This window comes from Phacochoerus africanus, chromosome 15 (genome assembly GCF_016906955.1).
Source record: "Phacochoerus africanus isolate WHEZ1 chromosome 15, ROS_Pafr_v1, whole genome shotgun sequence".
Classification (NCBI taxonomy): Eukaryota; Metazoa; Chordata; class Mammalia; order Artiodactyla; family Suidae; genus Phacochoerus; species Phacochoerus africanus.
Genome location: NC_062558.1, coordinates 36,173,597 through 36,194,165, shown reverse-complemented (window position 1 = coordinate 36,194,165; position 20,569 = coordinate 36,173,597). Strand labels below are relative to the sequence as shown.

General features: G+C 35.9%; 1 protein-coding gene across 6 annotated transcripts in view; it reads right to left on the bottom strand.

Annotated features, from left to right (window-relative positions):
* MED13L (mediator complex subunit 13L) overlaps positions 1-20,569 on the bottom strand; it is a 322,312-nt gene that overhangs the window by 301,012 nt on the left and 731 nt on the right. The window lies entirely within an intron of this gene.

Sequence of the window (20,569 nt, the reverse complement as noted above, 5' to 3'; positions counted from 1 at the left end):
AGAAAGGAAGAAAGGTATAAAACTGCTCTAAGCTGCTTCCTTCATAAGCTAGAAAAGTGGTAAATTAAGCCAAATGTGTATTGATAGAATGAAATAATGAAGAAAAAATAAATGAAATATAAAGCAGACTAACAACAGAGGAAAACCAATAAAATGAAAAGCTGGTTACTTTAAAAGATCAATAAAATTGACAAACTTCTCACTAGGTTAATCAAGAAGGGGGGAAAAAGACAAATGACCAATATTAGGAATGAATGATGAAAAATTACTTCACATTCAAATGACACTGTAAAGATAATGGAATTATTACAAACAACGTTATGTCAGTAATTAAAACTACTTAGATTAACTAAATGGACCAGTTCTTTGAATTACCAAAGAGGCACACACATACACATCTGAATAGCCCTATATCTATTAAAGAAATGGAATTCATAAATTAAAATCTTTCCTCAAAGAATTCCCTCCAGGGCAAGATGACTTCACTAGTTAATTCTACCAAACATCTAAGGAAGATATACTATCACTTCTATACAAACTTTCAAAAAACAGAGGAGGGATTACTTCCCAAATCATTTTTATATACCAACATTACAAAGACCAGACAAAGACATTACAAGAAATCTATATGCCAATATCCCTCATGAACACAGTAAAAATCCTAACAAAATATTAGCAAATCACTTTGACAGTATATAAAAATGGTAACACATACTCCACATGGAGTTTATGCTGGGAATTTAAGCTTAGTTGCATTACTTTGAAAGCCCATCTAGGTAATTTCAATCAAACTTAGTTTTTTTGTTTTCTGGAGGGTTTTGTGGTTTGTTTTTTGGTTTTTTTTTTTTTTTGCCTTTTTATCTTTTCTAGGGCTGCACCCAGAGCATATGGAGGTTCCCAGGCTAGGGTCTAACTGGAGCTATAGCTGCCAGCCTACACCTGAGCCACAGCAACGCAGGATCCGAGACACATCATTGACCTATACCACAGCTCACAGCAATGCTGGATTCTTAACCCACCAAGCGAGGCCAGGGATCGAACCCATAACCTCATGGTTTCCTAGTCGGATTCATTAACCACTGAGCCACGACAGGAACTCCAAATCAAACTTAGTTTTTAATCCATCAATAAAATCCCCCATATTAACAAAACAAAAGCTGTGATCATCTGAAGAGAGAGCAAAGACATTTAACAAAATTCAACTCCTATCATGGTTAAAACAAAAAAACACTAAGCAAACTAGGAATTAAAAGGAACTTCCTCAACCTGATTATGGGGATATTCGAAAACCTGTAGTTAACATCACAATGACAAAAAGTGAACCCCTTCTACCTAAAATCAGGAAAAAGCAAAGACATATATACTCTTACAATTTCTATTTGTACTGTAGTTCCTAACCAATGCAATAAAGCAAGAAAAAGAAATAAAAAGCATACAGATTATAAAGGAAAATATAACATCATCTTTATTCACAGACATCATCCTATACATCTTTTTTTTTTTTTAAAGGGCTGCACCTGCAGCATATGGAAGTTCCCAGGCTAGGGGTTGAATGAGAGCTGCTGCTGTTAGCACCTACACCACAGCAACAAAGGACCCAAGCCGCATCTGCAGCCTACACCACAGCTCACAGCAACACCAGATCCTTAACCCACTGAGCAAGGCCAGGGATGGAACCCACATCCTCAAGGACCATCCTCGGGTTCGTTAACCGCTGAGCCACAACAGGAACTCCCATCATCATGTACATTTACAAAAAGTAAAAGACTTCAGAAAAGCTACTAAAACAAATACAGCTGACATTCGAAAACACAGGTTCGGACTGTGCAGGCCTACTTAGAGATTTTTTTTAATACTTCAGAACTACACAATCCATGGTTGGTTGAATCTGCAGGTGCAGAACTATGGATATGGAGGAACTGTGGGCATGGGGGACTGTCTATAATTTATACTCATCTCCACATTGTTTAAGGATCAACTGTAACTGAATTTAGGCAAGTTACAGTATGTAGGATAAATATATAAAAATTATATTCTACATACTAGTAGTGAACAGTTTAAAAATAATATTTAAAAGCAATACCACATATAAGAGCACTGAAAACATGAACTACTTAGGGTTAAATCTGGTAATACATGTTCCAGAATTATATGCCAAAAACTATAATGCTGAAAGAAATTCAAGCTAGAACATGTTCATGGCCTGGAATATCTAAAACTGTTAACCTGTCAATTCTCCCCAACTTCATCTACAGACTCAACAAAATCACAATAAAATCCCTGCAGGTTTTTTTTTTTTTTTAAACAAACCGACAAGTTGATTCTAAAACATACTGAAATGCAAAGAACCCAGGAGAGCCAAACCAATTTTGAGAAAAAAAAAAAAAAATGGAGAATTTACCCTGATTTGAAGACATATTATAAAATCTCAGTAATCATGACAGTGTGGTATTGGCATAAGAGAACTACAGAGCAGAGGAACAGAATATATAATCCAGAAAACTATCCATGCATACACATACACACAATACATTCAGTTGATTTTTGACAGTGATAAGAAAAACATAGTATTTTCAACAAATGATGTTAGAACAATTACATATCCCATGTGCAAAAAGAACTTCAACCCTTACCTCACATCACACAAAAAGATTAACTCAAAATGGATCACTTAATAATAGACCTAAACCTAATAATGAACATTATGATACTTCTGGGAGAAATCATCAGAGAAAACCTTTGCTACCCTGGAACAGCAATCAGAGCTCATAGATAGCTGGTAGGAATGTAAAGTGGTACTTTCGTTAAAGTTTAGCAGTGCTTTATAAAATGAAGTCTATGAGTTCACTAATATGTGGAATCTAATTTAAACAATGATACAAAAGAACTTATTCACAAAACAGAAACAGTCTCAAAGATTTCAAAACCAATTTATGGTTAGCAAAGGGGAAACTCTGAGGGGAGGGATAAATTAGGAAGGTGGGATTAACATATACATATGACTATACAAGGACCTACTGTGTAGCACAGGGAAATCTACTCAATACTCTGTAATATAGGGAAAAGAATCTGAGAAAGAATGGATATATGTATAACTGATTCACTGTGCTGTACACCTGAAACTAACACAACATTGTAAATCCAATAAAAATTTTTAAAGCAAAATCTATACTTCCCATGATTCATTATGATTCCATTTATAAAATATTCTAGAAAAGCAAAGTGAGTGTACAATAACAGCAGATCAATGGTTGCCTAGAAGTAGGAGGTGGTTTCAGACTACACATTTGTCAAAACTCATAAAACTGGACTTGTTTAAAATGGGTAAATTTTATTTTATGTAACATACCTCAATAAAGATAATCAAAAATTTATGTATTAATGGAAGAATCCATGTAAACCAAAATAATCCCTTAGGAGTTTCTACTGTGGCACAGTGGGTTAATAATCTGACTGCAGTGGCTCAGATCACTGCAGAGGTGCAGGTTCAATCCCCAGCCTGGCGCAGTGGCTTAAAGGATGTGGTATTGCCACAACTTCAGCATAGGTCACAGCTGTGACTCAGAGTCAGTCCCTGGCCCAGGAACTTCTATATGCCACAGCTATAGCAAAAAGATATTTTTAATATAGCCAAAGTACCATCTTGTGTATATCAAGGTAACTGTGAATCTCTTTTAGAAAAAGTATACAATATTTTTGAAAAAACTATTTTCATGCCTAATTACAACCAAACATTGGTTTATAATTTATATTTATTAACCTTAACTAAAAGAGAACTCTTGTGAAATTTCCAGGAACTGATTTTATGAAGTTCATTAGTGATGTTGGGATGATTTCTTACCCAACTGCAGTAACAGACTATAAACACAAATTCACATTATTTTCTCTGTATAGTAGCCGTATTTAGTTGCCTATCCAAACACAAATGGCTCCTTCCTCCACAGTAATTCATACTCCATTTTGCTGGGGATAACAATGTGCTTCCTTGAAGAACCACATTTCCTAGCCTCCCTGAGGTTAAGCATGACCACAAGTGTTTCTCATAAGGAATTTCCTAGAAGTTTCCTTAAAAAGGAGGGCTGTGGCATTCGTACATTTCCTCCTCTTCCAATCTAGAATGCCACCGTGACGACTAGAATTTGAGCAGCCATCTTGTCTTTTTTTTTTTTCTTGGCCTTTTCTAGGGCTGCTCCTGCGGCACATGGAGATTCCCAGGCTAGGGGTGTAATCAGAGCCGTAGCTGCCAGCCTATGCCACAGCCATAGCAATGCTGGATCCAAGCAGCGTCTGCAACATACACCACAGTTCACAGCAATGCCAGATCCTTAACCCACTGAGTAAAGCCAGGGATTGAACCCGCAACCTCATGATTCCTGGTTGGATTCTTTTTTCGCTGTGACACAACTTGAACTCTAGCAATTGCCTTTTTATTTTTAAAAAACTAAAAGACTTTTAATGATGAATTTTTTTTTGAGATTATGCAGTTACCTAAGTTTTTATCTTGCCCCAGTCATTGATCAAAACAATAAGCTATCCTAATTTTTCATTTTCCAACTGATTTCTCCATTTGGAGTAAAGTAGTCTAAGAAAAAAAAAATCTGCCTATCTGTGGGAAGAAACTGCGATCTGCATTATTACTCCATTAATCTCTGATGAAACTTTTAAAAAATGTAAACTGTATTATCACTCCATTAATCTCAGGCAAATCTATATGCTCCAGTGATTTCTACCTTCATGCCTGTGCTAAATTATATGGTCTACACTGTTAATTTTTAAAAGGCTCAGAAAAGAACAAGACCAATAATGTTTGGAATAGCTAGGAGGAGCCTCAAAGAAGCCCTAAAAGGATTTAGACAAGAAAAGAAAGAAGAGCACACATTACAATACACTGGTTAACTGTTTAGGTTCTGAAGTCAGTGATTCAGCTCCATCACTGGCTGTGTACGACCAGGGCAAGTTATTCTCTTGCTTCAGTTTTCTTATCTGAAAAATGGGAACCGTGGTATCTATCTCATCAGAATCTTGATGAGAAAATTTATGTAGCTAGCAAGCAATTAAGCAATTCCAGGCATTCAGTGCTCTTAGAAAGAACAAAAGCTCTGAAATGAGAATGTGCGTAACATGGAAAGATCTGACTTGAAATAAAGATTCCTATTAGTGAGGAGTTGGAAATTTTAAACAGAAAAAATAAAACGCTTTTTAGAGATTACATGCTTTTGAAAAATAAGAAAACTCACAAAATATATACACCCATTTGTGTGAAATGATGCTCATTAGAAATAAAGAAAATGAAAATATAAATACTGAGGTTTTTTTTGCTCAGAGTAAAAAATTAAAATGAGTAAGTTTCACCATAGGTAAGGACAGAAAAATTGGGCATTTATAATATTGCCGAAAGGAATGTAAACTGACACATCTTTTTAAAGACTTAATGGTTGTAACTGTCAAAATGCTTTACTGTAATACTATAGATAAGAAAATGAATCTTAGTATTTCTCACAGTTGATGCTTAAATAAACAACAGAAATCCCATCCTATAAAACAGGATGCAACTGCTTTAAAAAAATAATAAAAAAGAATGACTTGAAAATATTTTGAGACTTTGATCATGTGACTTTAATATTTTTTAAATGTTAAGCAGAAAAAGCATGCTGCAAAAAGTCGCAGAATTACCCCCACCTGTAATTTTTTTTTAAACTACAACTCCATCAGAGTTCCTTTGTGTGCAGATGGGTAAGGACCTGGTGTTGTCTCTGTAGCAGCTCAGGTCACTGCTCTGGTAGGGGTTTGATCCCTGGCCCAGGAACTTCCTTGCTGTGAGTGAGGCCAAAAAAAAAAAAAAAACTATGAATACTTCCATCATTAATAGAATGCTTAAGTAAACTGTGGTGTAAGAATGAATTATAATTGCACATTGTTGGAACATATCATTACAAAAGCAAGCTGCATAGGAATATAGTTCATTTATAAAAAACTCAAAATTATGTATGCATATATACTTTATATATATATACACACACATATACAGAAAAACATATTCATGATTAAAACTTTTTAAAAAAATAGGAAATGATAAAACCTAAAATCCAGAATAATAGTTATCTCTGAAGGGATAACAAAGAGAATGGGAAGGAAAGGTATCAAAGGACTTCACAAACGATAAAATGCTTCTAGTGTACATGGATGTTCACTGTATCATGACTGTTTCTACCTTATGGATGATTTACACATGCTATTATCTAATGAAAACAATTTTGAAATTGCACAAGTATAGGCACACAGATATTTTTTAAAAAAAAACTGGAATGATAAAAATTAAACCACTGGTAGTCACCTCTCCGTGAGGGAGAGGAACCTTCATGTTTTATGTCAGAGCCTTCATTATTGTTGGAATTTGAGACTAATGACATAATTTTTTATCAAATTTATAAAGTAATTTTCTCTTAATACTGTAATTATGGAAGTAGTAACCACATGTTCGTGCACACAGCTAAATAACTCTATTTACACTGTGATTACATCTATTTACCAAAAAAATGTGCACATTTACAAGAATAGAAGAGCTGGTATATCTGATCTAATGAAGTGGCTGGATGACTATGGGTAATTTTTTATATATAGTTTTAATTTCTTGGAAGTTTTATTTCTTGGAAATATTTTGTATTTCATTAGTACGACCTTACTTGGAGAGAAATTAAAGGAAAATGACAACTGCAAGAAAGCCAACTCTCCACCTTCAGGGTAGCCAAGTGAAAAAAATCTACCCACATGGGAAGGCTAAATGAATTAGAGCCAATTGACAATGGATAGCACATGCTGTGCCAGTAAGTGCACTCAAACAACTGGAGAGGATCCCCACCACACCAAGGAGATTACATCAAAAGGTTCTGAAGTGCATATGTACATTTTAGCGCTTAACTGAGAACTGGTGCTGCCAAGTAAAAGTGAAGCCGGTTAAGGAAGGCTCCAGAGCAAAAGGAGTCCAGGAAAGTGCTGAAAAAGGAAAAGGGTATGGAATGATAGGCAGAAGGGGAGGGAGGAAGGGAAAACTTTTCCCAATATGTGAAGCAGAAATATGACATAGCATAACAATTATACTCTCAATATCTATAAAAATATTGTCCAATCAGAAAGCTAAGTGCTGGAGTTCTTATTGTGGCTCAGCGTTAACGAAGCTGACTAGTATCCATGAGACCTCGGGTTCAACCCCTGGCCTCACTCAGTGGGTGAGGGATCCAGCATTGCTGTGGCTGTGGTGTAGGCCAGCAGCTGTAGCTCTGATTTGATCCCTAGCCTGGGAACTTCCATATGCCACACAGGTGTGGCCCTAAAAAGAAAAAAAGAAAGAAAGAAAGAAAAGAAAAAAGGAAAAAAATATTTTGAGAAATGTTTTTAGTAACTTAAAGACATATCTCAAAAGGTAAATATTTATGGTCTTAAGTGGCTACAATACAGATTTATGCTCTGGTACAGATTCTAAATGTTAAACTGCTCAGGTATTACATAAATCTGTAAAATTTTGAAATGCCTGTTATTTGTTCAGAATAATTATCATGTAAGTAAATTCCCCTAAAATATCTATAACTCTAGGATTATACTGCCACAGTTTTTACAGGATTTCTTTTTTTTTTTTTTTTGGCACCCCACAGCATATGGAGTTCCTGGGCCAAGGACCAGATCCAAGCCACAGTTGCAACCTACACCACAGCTGTGGCAAGTAGGGATCCTTTAACCCACTGTGCAGGGCTGGGTATCGAAGATGCATCTTGGCGCTACAGAGACACCACCAATCCCACTGTGCCACAGCAAGAACTCCTGACACGATTTCAATTCCCACTTTTGATGTGAAAAGTACTTAGAAAGAATTATAAATAAAATCAACCATGTAATCTGAAGAACACAGAACCAAAGCTGATTAAGAAATACCTCATTATATTCCTGAATTCAAAAGCAGAAAATAATACTTGCCAAGGCAACCCATAATCTAAATAACAAACATCCTCTGCACCTCTTCTAACACTGAATATTAAAGCAGCCCATGAGAAAGTAAAACCCTAAATATATATGAATGCTACTGTGCTAATCTTCACCTGCAGAAGAAGTTACTGAAAGAATACGTGTGGGATACTAGACGACTGGGCAGCCTCAAATGAGCAAAGCAACACGCAGTTGGCAAAGGTAAAATACTCTGGTCTCAGAGACCAAACTTTCTATTAAAACTTTAAGAAATTATCTCAACAGAATACTTTATCCCAAGGCTCTTCTTTTTTTTTTTTTGGCTTTTTTTTGCTGTTTCTTTGGGCCGCTCCCTCGGCATATGGAGGTTCCCAGGCTAGGGGTCCAATCGGAGCTGTAGCCGCCAGCCTACGCCAGAGCCACAGCAACGCAGGATCCGAGCCGCGTCTGCAACCTACACCACAGCTCACGGCAACGCCAGATCGTTAACCCACTGAGCAAGGGCAGGGACCAAACCCGCAACCTCATGGTTCCTAGTCGGATTCGTTAACCACTGCGCCACGACGGGAACTCCCCAAGGCTCTTCTTAATGATTACTTCAGTCTAGCCAAAACAGAACCTCAGGAATATCTGACATTTGCTAGATACAGGACACAGGGCACAACTTATAACTCTACTCTTCCCCTTATAATAATTTGCCTTGATTCCCAAAAGCAAAAATGCCACCCCCACTGAATGTCCCAGTATCTAGTCTTACCAATTAATGGACCACTAAGTCCACCTCCACTGAAACTGTATGAAAAGAAGGTACACTATAATGCTAGACTCAGAACCCAGGAAGCAACCATACAAGCAAAACAGGGAACTCTTGGCACAAATGCAGTCCTCCTTATCTGTGGATTCAATTGACCGCAGATCACATAATACTGTAGTGTTTATTTACTGAAATAAATCCATGTATAAGTGGACCCATGCAGTTCAAACCCATGTTGTTCAAGGGTCAACTGTATATCCAAAAGTAGAGTTCTTCCTAGGACTTTTGCTCATCATCAATAAGACCCCTATCAGAAGGTAATAAATTGCTGACTTAAGCACAATTTAGAGCCAAAAGCAGAACTAAGAAGAAAAAACAATGACCAAAAAAGTATACTTTTTTTTTTTTTGACCACACCCCATGGCATGTGAAATTTCCCAGGCTAGGGACTGAATCCATGCCACAGCAGCAACGGAGCTGCTACAGTGACAATACAGGATCCTTAACCAGCTGCACCAAAAGGGAACTCCCAAAGAAGTATACTTTAAGATTTTCTCAGGAAGTTCCTTGGAGGTCTGGTGATTAGACTCAGCACTTTCACCACCATGGCCTGGGTTCAATCCCTAGTCTGGGAACTTACATCCTGCATGCTGTAGCCAAAAAAACTAAAATAAAGTAAGATTTTCTCAGGTGGCTGGCTAAACTGTTTCTAGAAGAAATTCCAAAAGAAAAGGACCAAAAAATATTACATACAATGGCATCAATATCTGACCTACTTCAAAGGGGCTTACTTTGTTTTGTTTTTGTCTTTTCTAGGGCCGCACTGCAGGCTAGGGGTCCAACTGGAGCTGTAGTCACCAGCCTACACCACAGCCACAGCAACTTGGGATCCGAGCCACATCTGCGACCTATACCACAGCTCACAGCAATGCCAGATCCTTAACCCACTGAGCAAGGCCAGGGATCAAACCCCCAACCTCATGGTTCCCAGTCTCACTCATTAACCACTGAGCCACAGCGGGAACTCCCAGAGGGGCTTACTTTGAATAAAGCTTCTCATTTGGGCAGCTGCGTACCAGTTCTGGTATGACTGGCTCAAAATCAGTATTGCATAGCCTAAGGAGGTGACATTTGTCCTACTTAAAACAACCATTAAAGGAAAATAAAAACAAAGATGGTTGATAGTAACAAGCATATCAAGTAATATGCAAATTTAGCTAATTTTTTTTTCCAGGCTCTTTTTTTTTTTTTTTGGTCTTTTTAGGACCACACCCATAGCATATGGAAGTTCCCAGTTTAGAGGTCAAATCAGCTGCAGCTGCCAGTCTACACCACAGCCACAGCAACACCAGATCTGAGTTGGGTCGGCAACCCACACCACAGCTCACCGCAAAGCCAGATCCTTAACCCCCTGAGCAAGGCCAGGGACCAAACCCACATCCTCATGGATACTAGTCAGGTTCATTAGAGCTGAGCCACAACAGGAACTCCCAGGCTCAATGTTTTTAATCTTTTAATTTAAAAAGCACTCAAGCTACAACTAAGATTGTTCCCACTTTCTTAACATGTATTCTTATATCTTCATATCTTTTATTTCTCAGAGGTGTCTTACTCCTTTCCAGTGCCAACCTCATCACATGGATCCTTGACACCATTTCCAGCCAAACTTGTTTGGGTAATTATCAACTTTTCTTATATCTTTCATCTTTCTTTTTGTCTCTCCACTATTGTTCTTCCCAAGTCTACAAACACAAATGAAGCTCTTGCCTTCTGAAAAACTTCAATTCGCACCTTTCAATCTCTTAGCCTCATATCACTGCTTGCTTCACAATCAACCTTCAACCAAAAAAAAAAGTGTATCATTCATTCATTCCACAGGCCACTGTAATCCAGATTCTACCCTCAACTGTCAAATGTAATGATTTCAATTAAGCACCAAATTGCCCAAAGAGCAAACTTCCTCAGCTTTCACTCCTCACCTCCCCACATCAAGATCCACCACAATTGTCTTTGAAAAATCATGAATATTCTTTTTAAAAAATTTTACGTCATGGAGTTCCCGTCACAGCTCAGTGGTTAACAAATCCGACTAGGAACTATGAGGTTGCGGGTTCGATCCCTGGCCTCACTCAGTGGGTTAAGGATCCAGAGTTGCCATGAGCTGTGGTGTAGGTTGCAGACGCAGCTCGGATCTGGCACTGCTGTGGCTCTGGCATAGGCTGGCAGCTGTAGCTCCAATTGGACCCCTAGCCTAGGAACCTCCATACGCTGCGGGTGCAGCTCTAGAAAAGACAAAAAAAAAAAAAATGTTATGTCAGATAAAGGAAATTATACTGTCTAGTGAAGTAACAGTTAACATATACATTCATAACTTAAATGTCTAGGCTTCATTAGAAGTAATTCTGGGCCAAAATCTAATTTGTTTAAAATGCACAAAATTTAGGAGTTCCTGTCTTGGCACAGATGGAAATAAATACAACTAGGAACCATGAGGTTGCCAGTTTGATCCCTGACCTTGCTCAGTGGGTTAAGGATCTGGCATTGCCATGAGCTGTGGTGTAGGTCACAGACACAGCTCGGATCCTGAGTTGCTGTGGCTGTGATGTAGGCCATCAGCTGTGGCTCTGATTAGACCTCTAGCCTGGGAACCTCCATATGCCACGCGTGCGGCCCTAAAAAATAAATAAATAAAGCAAAAAAAAATTAAAAAATAAAATACACAAAATTTAAAGAAGGATAGGTTATATAGTTCAACAATTCCAATTTATCTATTTAAGAGAGCAATCCTAGAAAGGCTTTTAAACATATTATTAAATGTAATACCATTTAACACACTTGTTTTTCCTCAATTCATTTCTCATAATAGTTTCTATATCATCTTGGATTATCTCCCACTTTTAGTTTCATATCCCATCTGCTCATTTAAGATTCGCGTCTGTCCAGTTTCTGAAATATTTGTCACTTTAGTCATTAGCATTTTGCATAATATAGCACTGTTTTTTTAAAGTTCAGTACTGAATTATTTTGGAAAACTGATTATTTTAACATCACCATTTCTTAATCTAAATCAGCCCACCCACACTTCAAATTCTGCACCTAACAAAAAGTGGATTTCAGTAAGTTTTTCTATTGCTTTTTAAAAGGAAACCAAGAACCAAGGTCATAAATTAGAAGTGCTCTCCTATAATACCATTTCAGGAAATATTCTCAAGGACAGACTCAGAGTTGTCAATTAAGCTTACAAAGAATATCCACTCTCCTCTAGCAAGCCACATCCATCCATTCCTTCAAGATCCAGTTGAAAATTTCACTTATTTTTTTCTGGTTGGGAACTACTAGACTATCTGCCCATGTTGTTTTTTCCCTCTTGCACTTATCATATACAATCTCAGAAACTAAATAGTTCATGTAGGTCTTTATCCCACATATCAGACCCTCAGTCCTTTTGTAAGCCCAAGCCAGATTTCATTCACTTTGAATGTATGTCAATTATTTGAAAATGAATTATATATGTCCTAAATTTCTCAAACATAACAAATAATAATAACATTAAGCCAATTTATTGGCTACCCCATCTAATATCACCCAATTCTCTTTTTCACTTCGCTGAAACTCTTAAGTCCTCATTTTCCACATAAAATAACAAGTAGAAAGTTGGTCTGTAGGGCTGAGCGAAATAAGAAAGAGAAAGGGCTAAAGAGCAAAGAAATACAAAATCTTTTCCTGATGACATCATAGGACCTATCACTATTCTCAGCATTTTAATAAAAGCATATCAACAAAGAGGAAGCAGCATCAAATACATTCAAAAAGGGAAGGGAAAATATGCTTAAATCTTTGCTCCCAAACTGCTGCTCTTCCCATGGGGGGGCGGGGGGAGGACTCACTTCTCAACACTCTCTTCAAGCCTCTCTTTCAGATAGCAATCCTCTCCTAGACTTAGAAGTGGGCCTGGAGTCTGGGTCGTCCTCACTCCCACTCCCTGGAACTAAGATGGGTCTTAGGGAGTGACTGCTCTGATTACCATCACTAAACTCAGAGGAAAGGTTCTCCTAATACCCTAAACAGGAACAACAAATGTTAAGTTCATTCTATAAAAATGCTGCCATAAATAACATTCCAGTTCTATAACACAAATAATTAAGTATAATACAACAGGCTAACCATAATTTGTAGCAGAATTAAGAGTAGGTTTTTATGTGAAAGCAAACTCACATACGAGTTAACTTTCTAATATTTAGAATGCTGGAGACCACCTACATGTAAAATTCCACACTTTGGATATAAACTTAAGACACTATCCATATGCAACATTACTAATACAAAAACTACAGACTGGGAGGGAGGGGCTTTCCTTCCTTCAACAAAGTCTAAACAATATTTTTAGATGTTGCTGCACTATTAAATGGAAAATAGAAACTGGCTGGCAGTTGAGGATATATACTTTGTTCAAAACACAGTAAGGGTTGTGACATGTGTGTCAGACTAAAACATGATTTTAGTCTTTAAAAAGAAAAAGATATTTATTAAGTACTATTTCTGACATTCCCTGAGAGAAAACTCAAAATGTTAATAGAACTGCTATTTAAAGTTCAAAGAGCACTCCAGAGCTGCCAGGGAATTAATAGCTTGAACTACCAAATAAGAGCCATAGTTCATCTTCAGTCTCAGCCAGTGAGAGCTGAGGGTTGATATAGCAAAATCACTCTTATTAAAAACACACCACACAACTATGAACCATATACATAAGTGAGAAGTTTTTTAACATATAAAGATGGCTTATTTATGAAGAAAGACACAAGAACAATTTATCTTCTGCTCCCCCTGAAAGGCACAAATACAACACAACCTAAAACATCCCATACTTAAAACAAGTAATTTTGCCATTTCAACTTTCTGGTAAACTGCCTAAAGGCTACTCTACAACCTGTACTTGTAATTTGCTATAAGTCTCTTCCTATTAAAAAACATTATGTAGTTATCCAAAGTGCTTTCCTTAAAAAATATTCAAAATGATTTTTTCACACCTTCTGACCTCCATGTTTCCATCAAGAAATTGAGGCTCAGCAGAATCATTATGCAACCAACCAGATCTAGTCACTAGCAAAAAAAAAAAAAAAAAGTTTAAATAGCACTCAATTTTCCCTATTACTGCCTGGTTTCATGGAAAGCAATCCTGCAACTGAAGATTGAGCAAAAGACCTCTTCTTACAGCTTAGAGAATAAAAATGAAGGAATTCTGGATCAAGCCCCAAACAAACTCTCCAACAGGTTCCAAAATCTATAGGTTGCCTACTATACTATATAAAATCCAAATACTAATCAAATTCTTATTCCTCTGACGTCTAAGCATGCATCTCTTGACCAGCTGAAATTCTCTTTAATAAACATTTTCTAGAATTCATCTAAAATATTACTAAGCCACAGTACATACAGCCAAGATAATACATACTCAGAATACAGAGCTAAACAGCTACACGAGTTCAACAAAAAAATAATAAACAACATACTGTGATGAGGACCTAAATGGGCAATGAAACTCCTTTAGGAAAGATGGAAAAGGGAATAGTTGTCCAGTAATTCACTCATTCAACAAATACTTAATTAGCACTTAACTATGAAAAGAATGCAAAGATGACTTAGGCAGGGTCACTGCCCTACAGAAGCTCATAAGATTATCAGAGGGAGCTAGAAGAAGGTACACTAAAGGAGCAAGTTCTATCTGTGGGAGTCAAGGAAAGCTTCACAGAGGAGGTGACATGTGACCTACTTAAAAGGTGAGTAGGACTGTGCTAGACATATACACATGCAAAAAAACTAGGAATTGGTTCCTGAATGAGATAAATGTATGTTCTTCCTCATTTCTCTTTAGGACAGTAACAATCAATTGTGAGAAATGCTAACACGAAATGTTTTTTTCACACCAATGTTACTCTTTTGAATACCTTACTTACTAGCTCTTAAATTAAGCATAGATGGATTTAACCATCTTTCCTGTATGTGAAAATCTATGAGGAAGCTTCATGTGTCTTATGCAAAAATACTTTCTCAGAAATGAATCAATGATGGGGGATCAGTTTTCATGCAGTTTAATAAACTTTAGACGATCCTTTGAAATTTCCCCCCAATATTATGAAGTCTATTCACAATTACGTATTTTATTTGAGATAACTTCCTCAAATTTAATTTGAATATCAAATGTCTTAAATATATCCAATTAATGCAATGATTCAATACAAGTTGATGTAAATCATTACAATAAAGAGATCTAGTGATGATTGAGGAAAAAAAGAACTATTTACCTGCAAATTTACCTGATTCTTTTTATCTTCCCCTTTGCAACACTTTTAAGTTACAAATTTAAACAATGTAAAATAAAGACACAAATGAAATTTTTAAAATAATCAACTCAGGAGATTTCCCTAACAGTAACGGAATTTCACAGTACTTGAAAAAGTATGAAAAGCAGAAAGCTGTCAACCCAGCTCTGTGCTGTTTCACAGTAGTAGAAATATGGTTTTAATAAGATTCTACCACAATTCATCCAGAATGAGAAAATAAACATTCAGAAATATACATTAAAAAAAAAAGTACAGAAATGCCAATGACATAAACATTCTCCCTTGGACACCACTGACTCTTCTAATTCTCATCTTTTTTTTTCAGTATAGAATCCAAATGTACTCTAAAAGACATTTTATTAGTTTAAAAAAGGAAAACAACTGCACTCCAAAAAATGTAACTAAAACATGCTAATACAAATGCAAGTAAACAGGAGTTCTAAAAGACTATGATAGCGCATTTATGAAGACAGAATCCAATCTCTACAACAGATGATTTCAAAAATTAAATAACAAAACAACGTAGTAGGGTGGGGAGCTGTCTCTGAAATAAACAAATACCAGTCACATTTTAAAAGAATTTAAAACTATTTTTCTACCAGCTAAAGCAAAGATAGAAAACTATGCTGATATACCCAGTGACTTTATACTAAACAAAAATTGGGCAAGCATACATATTTCATTCATGCAAATGAATCTGAATTTACAATTCCTCGTTTATGTTAATATTTACCAAGATTAATGGAAAATCATCTCCCCTATGTAATGAAGTTAATTCCCTCAACAGAACAAAGCTAACACCTCCAAATCTTTCGAATAAACAATGAAAGCATATACTATAAAAGGAAATTATCTGAACAGGATCAGAAAGAAGTTAAATGATTCAAGAGGGAAGAAAAGTCCTAAATTCCAAAACACATTACAAATATTAATTCCAAATCTCTAAAAAGCCCCATGAAATAAATGTGCACACGACTGTGTGTGCGAAAATTTTTAACTATCACCCACAGCACATGTTTGGTCTATCTACCTAATTTACATCACTTTGCAATGCTTTAAATGTAATTTCTCAAAATAGGAATATTTATATGACAAAAATTCTGGTGGTCACAACACTCACAGTGTGTAAAGCAGATTAGTACACAAACATTTTAAATAAAGACACTAAAAACAATGTTCCAGAAATCTTTTTTCTCCATTTCTAATAAATGGTTACAATGCACAGCTCAGTAATAATATCAAATATTCAACCATATTACTAATTCTTATATAACTTTGTCTCTTACTAGCTAACATCTGTGAAATAAATATATCACTTGCTTTCAGAAAAAAAATCAGTACCTTCTACTATTTCAAAGGAGATTATTTTCTAATGAAAATAAGTCAAAACATTCAGAAAAATATATAGTCTGTCTCTGAATCAAACTTTTTGAGACAGAGCTGAATTAACTTTGTTTAAATAATCCAGATAAACAGTCTTATTACTATTTACACTGAATTTCATCCATTTTAAAATAACTATACCACAAATTTATCTTTTGCAAATACATAGTACATAGAACATAGCAGAAACTGGTGACAGTATCTTCCTTATTAACCTCAAGAGCAGAGGAAACCTTTGAAAGTGTTTGATGAAGACAATTAACTTACAATTAACTAGGCTAAATTAGCCAGTGAACAAAAAAGATGAATCAATTTTTCCATACCTAATTCATATAATCCACTACTAAAACTTAATGTTATTTAAAAGAATGCCTTAAGAGATTTTTTCAAAATACCTAATACAATCATGAGAAAAATGACCAAAAATTCAAAAAAAAAAAGTGCTAAGCTACATAAGCACCTGGCATAAACTTAATAGACACTGTCCTAAAGGCACACATCCCCCCTTTATTCTCACAAAGCAACAGCCCCAACCTATCTTCCTCTCAATGAGCACTTCAAGCAATAACATAGCAACATATTTTGTAGTGCACAATCCTACATACATTTTTTCTGTAAAATTATGAACTCATCACACGTACAAAGGCTCTTTAAAACAGTCCAGTAAACTGCTACACTATGCCTTAAATTGCTGTCTATTATGTACTTAAAAATATTTACTAGTAATTGGAGGTTAATATGGCAACTATTACCGGGTAGCAATTATTGCCATTAAAAATATATAAATACTGTACACCATGTGCTACTAACAAAACTAAAAACAGAAAACATACATTAGCAAATTATAAATATTTTCATTAAAGAAAATGAACCATCATGGAAAAAAAAAGATGCATTATGCATAAATACTAAAACTGGAAACTGAGTTGAAAAAATACCCTATACATGTACTAGCACTTGAGAAGATTAATCATTCCTTCTTCCTCATTTTCAAATGACAGGCCTCCCCATCTGGTTCTAACTCAAAAGAATAGATATCAAAGTTTCTACATTTACAACTATCTTCCTCCTCTGTAAAAAAAGAAAGAAAGAAAGCAAGCAAGCAAGCAAGCAAGCAAGCAGGTCAACAACAGATTACCTTAAAATCTTCAAATGAATGGTCTTTAATAGGAATTATGTACTAATATGTTTCAATTCAGGGAGGACGAATTTGTTATCATCACCCAATTACTCCATAGTCAGGAAGACTCTAACCAAAGAGAACATAAATATGGAGCATACCTAAGAATTAGACTGCTTCCTGTCAAAGAATGTATACTTAAATCTAGTTAAAGCACACAAAATTGCTCCTCTCCATATCATCTCAATTGAGAAATAAAAGTAAAGACACAAAACTATACTTAGATCTGAAAATTGTCTTTCCACAAGAGTGAGTTAACATACCATAGGGCATACTGTTACACTTTCCAAAAGGGCAGATTTAACACACTTAACTGAATTATAACTAAGCGAATATATAACAAGAATCCCCCAGAAATATGACGGACAGCATGAAAAAACAGTTTTGAGTCACAAAGGCACAGCCAGGCACACTTTTATAATGCAGTAGCTACAAATCCCACAACAGTAAGAATGAGAAACACATACAATGACCCATATCGTATATACACAATGGCATTTTTCACATGTTAGGAAAAGGGGATGAGGAGAATGACAGAGAATTTGGGAAATGTGATGCTGTGCAGTAGAAAATAAGAAAGTAAAATAAGTAAAGGACTAACAAAAATCTTCAGGCATCTGACTGCACAAATCAACTTTTGCTAAGCCATGTGAACACCTCAAAGTAATACAAAGTGGATGGGTCATTAGTGTAGTACAGAACTTTAATAATTTCTAGTTTACGTTTCAATCTACATTAAAGAGCACCCAGGTAAATTCTCTATAAGCAATACTTTCCTCTGACTAAAAAAAAATAAATAAATAACTGCAGGCCAAAAAGAAAAATGTATGCTATTATTATGCACCACAAATAATACATGCTTTATTTTGAGCAGGTGATGACTTTATCTCCTTTGGAATGAACAATTCCAAACAATGCACCTTAGGCAAAGTATTTTTGATATTCTAGGTTGCTGCTATATCTAATTTTCAAGAAAATTCTCAATTTGCAATGAGTAAAATTTATAATTATCAACAGCTCTGAGTCCTAAATTTTTTTAATTTGTACCTATCCACTTTCTACATACAATAGAATGTAGACATTCTACAGTCCTTTAAAAAAAAAAATCAACCCAAACAAAGCTGCAGTTCTGCATTTTAAAGTTGCTACCTAAAGAGTAATTGTTTTTTTAAAAAAAAAAAAAGTATATTCAAAAATCAATTCCTGGTTTAAAAAGGTTAGAAAATCCAAAGCATAAACCTTCAGTCAGTCATAAAGCACAGCAAAGCATACAAATTGCCTCTCCAAAAGAATCTTAAGCATCTTATCTCTATAACATTATCGTTCTTACTTAAGCTTTAAAAAAAAAAAAAGATAAAAAAATGATATCTCTGAAAGACAGGCTACACATGTACTTTGACTTGTCTACAAAACGTACTGTACATAAATTAGCCACATACATACAAGCCGTTGCTAGTCAGCATGATATATGGTAATTTGGGGGAATCTCTCCTCACTAATACTGGTCTACTCGGTTATTTTAATTCCCTGTTAAAGTGTCAAAGTGGTCACCAGCCGCCAAACAAAAACCATTTAAATACCCCTTAATCAATACGTTTGCTAATCTATGGAAATCCCTGCATCTGACTAATACTAAATGACAGACTGAGAGGAGCAAAGAAGAAGCAAAATGAGTTTTAGTTCCACATAGCAAAAGATCAAGGGAAAATTTTCACAGTATAAAGAAGACTCGCAACTTATCATTGATTTTTAAGATTAAATATCTAAATAAAAATGTTGAAAAAAACTGACTTGATCTTATTACAGTGAAAGCAAAGATACTATGTCACTGGGTCTTTGCAGGTAAAAATCACGTTTTGATTTTTTTTATCTGCATAATGAAATTTATTTAAAAAAATAAAGCTCCCATTTGAAAAGTTGGCAAGAATCTGTATTTCTCCACTAGTCTCAAAGAAAAAAAAAAAAGCATCTATGCTACCCATAATTAAATGCAACTAATTACAATTTGAACACTAAATTATTTATCCAGTGTAAACAAGGATTAAGAGAAAATAATGCTCCTATCTACAGCAGAGGTTACAGAAAACAATTTCAAAAATGCAAGCTCTCCAAAGGCAGTCCCCCCCAAAAAGGATACAAAACTTAAAATAAGTTGGGGTTTTCTTTTTTTAAGGCTAAATTAAACAAACCGTTCAGCCAATTTTCCAATTATATTCTACGCCTGAAACATAATTGCCTTACATCTGTTTACAAATCTTTGCTCAATATTTAAACAAATTCGTAGTCTCCCGGGCACATAGCTATATATACAGTAACCCATGCACAAAGCACATATTTAAAGACCACGCATTGCAATTATTAGCCTAAACGCCAGGTTTAACAACGTGAATGTTTTCAGACCTAGGTAATACGACCCAATAAAAAGCAAAGATGGCATTTACCACCAAATGTCACTGCCACCGCCAGGAAAGAGTTGCTGGAGCCTTATACATTTTTAATTTCGCTGAATCTAGACGCCGTCGTCGGGTGCCAGGCTTCCAGGAGAACAATTGACACCCTAACTGCTTCAAGATTAAGGCAGGCGATTCAAATCCGAAGGAAAAGTTGTCAATTATCAGAGAGAGAGCGCGAGGGAGATGAAGGCAGATAAAAGCGATGTTATCAAACCGCCCAGCTTGTTGCTGCTGCTGCTGCGTGTGTGTGTGTGTGTTAGGAGAGAGAAAACAGTTTTTTAAAAGACACAGGAGGAGAGAAAAAAGAAAAAGCTTTCTCCACCTTCCGTCGGCTCGGTGCAATGGCTTTACGGCTCTCCAGCGTAGTAAGCCCCAAGAGGCAGGCGGCTGTCGATGTTTACAATCGCGGGAGCTTCGGGTGCAAGAGTCCTTTACTGACACAATCGCATTCAATCAACTGTTTTCGGGCGAAATTGCAGGTGTCATTATGGAATTTTTTAAA